Source organism: Mastomys coucha, unplaced genomic scaffold (genome assembly GCF_008632895.1).
Source record: "Mastomys coucha isolate ucsf_1 unplaced genomic scaffold, UCSF_Mcou_1 pScaffold20, whole genome shotgun sequence".
In the NCBI taxonomy this organism is placed as follows: Eukaryota; Metazoa; Chordata; class Mammalia; order Rodentia; family Muridae; genus Mastomys; species Mastomys coucha.
This window is the reverse complement of record NW_022196903.1, coordinates 110,084,000-110,088,929: the sequence shown is the minus strand read 5'-3', so window position 1 is coordinate 110,088,929 and position 4,930 is coordinate 110,084,000.

The window sequence follows — 4,930 nt, the reverse complement described above, 5'->3', positions numbered from 1 at the left end:
GAGACTGTACTGCACTAGGTGTAGCTTGAGCAGACGAGACCTCAAAGCCCACCCACACAGTAACACACTTCCTCCAGCAAGGCCACACAGACTCCAACAAGCCACCTCTCCTAATAATGCCACTCCCTATGGGCCAATGGGAGTCAATTACATTCGAACTACCACACAAGTGGATATCTGGAGGAACCAAAGCAAGATGCTGGGGTATGTCAAAGAGAAGTGGGTTCCTGAGAAGGACAGCATCAGACCTACCTTTCCTGCTAATCCCTGCCAAGTTTGTACAGTGTCTCGTTCATCAGGAGCAAGACAAAGAAAAGCAGAGGTTCTTGGAGGTCAGACGGCAAGGTGGAAGAATGATAGCCAATAATGGAAGTTGGGGTACTTCTGTCCCTCCCATCTCCACCCCCACCTCAGGGCCCTGGGGCCAAGATCTAACTTCAAAGGAATGTCACTGGCCAGCATACTCCACAGGGACATCACACGGTCATCAGAGGACATGAGGACCAGCTTCCTCGAGGCGATAGTAAGTGCAAATCTAGGACTTCACTCTAGATCACAGTTCTGAAAGGGTCATGTGAGCATCCCAGCTTTCTTAATGGCATTATCTTTTACTGCATTCACCCAAGATCCCATTTGTACACACAAGCACATCACTTATACACATGCACACACAATTTACAGCTATATCCCTGTAGCATGCTTCAAGTTTGACTTTCTCAAAGCATTTTTCTCAATCTGGAAACAAACGATGTCTACTGATCCCAAAACCAATGGGCATTCAGATACACTACAGATAAGGACTGTTTTACAAAGCAAGAATGTAGCCAGAAGTCAACAGCTGAGGCCTGCATATTACCATGCATAATAAAAAGTTGTTCCAAATTATTCTAATTGAATATTTGTAGCTAATTTCTAACTGGCAGAAGATGCCACAAATAAAGAGATTGGAGATAAAGCTTTTCTCTCCACTAGAACTGGATGATGCCCACGAAATCTGTTTCTTATGTTCTCTTTAACTATGATACTTAGAATTTTTATGGGTTTTGTCCTTAACATTTGAAAATGAAATGCTTATAGCTGTGGAATCTTGAGATACTCATTGTTGGAATTAATAACCCCTTTAAGTTCTCAGAGGTACCTCCCTTGCTCCATGTTAGGCTTTAGACAGAGAATTCCTTCTGAATGCTAAGTCCAAAGCCATGTCCAACAGCTATGTAAGCATAAATGCATAAGTCGCCATCGTCCTTGACCCCTGCTAGGAAAACCAGGGGGGTTAAAAAGTAATCTAAAATGCTCATCAAGAGCCTTGAAATTTCCATTTACTCTGACATTAATTCTACTTCTTGGCATCCAGAAGCTCTGGCTGATGCACATGAAGACTCCATTGCACTGCCATATGCCGCTTCACTTACCATCCCAGTAAAACAGTAAATTAGATCCACACACTCACAGAGAATGGCATCTGGGATATTTTGATCATTAGAAAACAAAACAGTAAATTTCAACTCCTATGTCTTCCACCCTTGTATGCCATAGATTTCTGTGTAGGATCATATTTAAATCTCCATATGGGCACATGGAGTGAAATTAAACTACAAAGTTACAGTCTCACTGACATTCAGATGGAATGGACTGAAACAGGAAGTGACACTACTTATTTGAGATTTTTGTTTGTTAGAGAGCTCAGAGTATGACATTTTAAATAAGAAAACAATAGCTACTTTCATTGGAAATGCATTTGTTGAAATGTCACATGAGACCTCTTTAATAAACAATAAATATACAAAGACTGAAAAAAAAAAAAGAAAAGTCAGATGAGAAATGAGAAATACAGAAATAAAAATTACTGCCTGTCACCAAAGAGGAAATCAATATTGGTGTGCATTTGTGTTTCATTCAAGATTTAGATGCTTATGCAAGATTTGTAAAAGTATACATGGATCAAGTTAGGGACACAGATACACAGTCATATTTTGGCATACATTACGCTTCACTTCTTAACTGATATATAATCATTTATCGGACTGACAGACTATGATGTTCATGGAATCTCTTAGTGTTAAATTTTTTAACCATTCTGCAAATATCCATCTAAGGTGATAAACACTTTTGCACACAACTCTGGCTAATTTGGGCTGAATTAATAGAAAACTGATAAGTGAATTGAAATACTTGAATATTAAATTTTTCATGGGTACTGTTAGATACCTTTTAATAATCTATATAGGCTTATGGTCCTGTGTGCCTGCATTGAGAAGAGCCAATAATCATCAACTAATGCTCACGTAGCACTTTCTGCATGCCAAACACTATTGGAACACGCTGACTCTTTAATCTCACAGCATCCTGTGGTACCTTTGTAATTCTATGGTACCCTAACCCTAACCCCGAAGACAAAGAAATAGCTGGCAAGTGGTGGGGTTGGATGTCAGGCCCCAGTGGCTCGGCTTGGATGGAAAACCTAGCTGTTCAGCCCCATGTCTGCCCTTGCTCCACCTGCTCTTCCTGCTGTGGCACTCTGAATCGGCAGCTGGTTAGGAACACTCATGCCCTCTTTCTCCAGGAAACTGGAAACAGTATTCACTACTTTTGTTTATTTTTACTGTATTGTAAAAACAGGTTAAAATTTATACTTTATGCCTCTACTGGGCACTTCCACCTACCCTTTATTTGGTTCCGACTTATTAGAATCAAAGAGATTAATTCTTCCTCCCTTTAAAATTTCTTTGTATTTTTTTTATTTTATGTCTCAAGGTGTTTTGGCTGCATGAATGTGCATGACAGGCACACAATGACTACAGAGGCCAGGGGTTGTCAGATCACCTGGAACTAGAGTTATAGATGTTTATTGGCCATCATGTGGATACTGGAAATCAAACCTGGGTCCTCCATAAGAGCAAACAGTACTCCTAACCACCGAGCCATCTCCACAGCCCCTAGTTTTCCTTTAGCTGCTTAGTCTGTGTTTTCAAATTTATGGATGTGATATTACAAAATCATAAAAATGTTACTGTAATACATTTATGTCACCAGCCCTAACATTTGAGGTGTCTTCTCAGAATTGCCTATATTCATCCTATACAATTTTATTCTAATATATATGTATTATTAAAATAGTTATTATAATCTATCTGAAATAGAATTATAAATTTTAAGGTGGTAGAGATTCTGTTTTTCCCAAAATAGCAAAGCAGTGATTGCAACTATCATTTTTATTTGATTTTGTGTATTTATTCACTTATTGTCTTTTGGTTATCTTTAATTCACTTTTTACAATATACATATATATGCAATTGTAAAAAAGTAAATTAAAGATATAAGTTAATCTTATGTAAATATATATTATATATATTATTATTACTATTAAATGTATTATGAACAATGCCATCTGTTACCCCCATGTTACCCTCTCGCTCCCGTGACTTCCTTCTTCCTGACCAGCCCTCCGCCCCACATTCATGTTTTAATTTTTCATATATATAGGTCCTGTGCAGGTAGGCATAAGTACTGTGTTGTGGGATGCAAATCCAAGCCAGGAAGTTTGGTAAGGTAGACCAGGTCGAGACCCAGAGACACCTGAGGCTTAGATGACTCCCAGATCCCTGTCAGACTCCTGACTTGGAACATTTGCCATGCTTCTCACATATAAGAGACTTGACCACAGGTCAGCTCAAGACGGATTTCCATGATAGTGAGGTACATAGAGGCCTGGAGGACGTAGCCAATAAGCTTCCCTTCCTAGATATTCCTCCCTGCAAAAGGTATTTAATCCCTGGCCCACCCTGAGAAGTAGGATATGGTTTTACGCATTTAATTTCAGCCATGACAATAAATTATTTGAAACCATGGACTGGTTCTTTTCATCGGGATCCACTGTGGGAAGCCATGGAGAAGGCCTCCGCTACAGAGCCGCTGCTTAATCTCCTGTAGAAGGCCTCTCTGTGCTCCCAGCCACAATTGCCACCAAGTCTGCCAGCCATCAAGCCAAGGATACTCACAGTGGGACCATCCAGAGCTCCCCTTTTCCTTTCGGCCGGGACAAGACACAGCCCATGAGCCCCCATTCCGTTCTCTGCTCTTCTGTGGCTCCTAGCAGCATCTGGATGTCCAAGAGTCTGAAAACGCGATGGTTGAGACCTCATTGCCGCAGGCCAGGGGAACCCCGAACCAGCTCTGGTCTTCCTACAATTGTATCAGATTGCGCTTTCCCATCCTTGAGCACCGGTCCAGAGCAGCATGGGATAAGCATAGTCAAACCCCTCTAGTCTCGCCTCCACAAGCAGGGAGTAGGCACAGTCCCCACAACTCTACACTGTGTGTTCATGATCCCCTTGGCCATAGACTATCCAGAAGACAGCCTTTCATGAGACTCCTCACTATTATCCAACTCTTACAACCTTTCTACTCCCTTCTTTTGTGTCTTGGAGGTGGTGAGCATCCACAAACATTTGTTCTTAGCATTGTGACACAGTGAGTCTGGATTAGCTGTCACCCACTGCATAAAGATGTTTCTCTGGCCAAGTGGAATGACAGCACTAGATTAAGGGTACAAATGTAAATATTTAGAAAGTGCTTAGGGTGTGTATCTATTTAGTTTTCTGTCAATGGTTAAGTTCCACCCCAGTGCATGACCTCTTTGACCACAGGCTTCAGTCCAGGTTTATATTACAGAAATGTATTTTTGTCACATAGAGGGTCTCAAATTTCACCAAAAAGTGGTTGGTTATCTGGCCCCCCAAACAACCATTTTTGTTTGTTTTCTTGATAATTATGTTTTTGATTCTTTGTGTATTCTATATATTAATCTTCTGCCATACACGTATGTGGTGAAGAATGTCTCCCATTTCGTAGGATGCTTCATACTTGATTGCTGTTTTTTTTGTTTGTTTGTTTTTTGTTTTTTTTTGTTTGTTTTTGTTTTTTTGTTCTT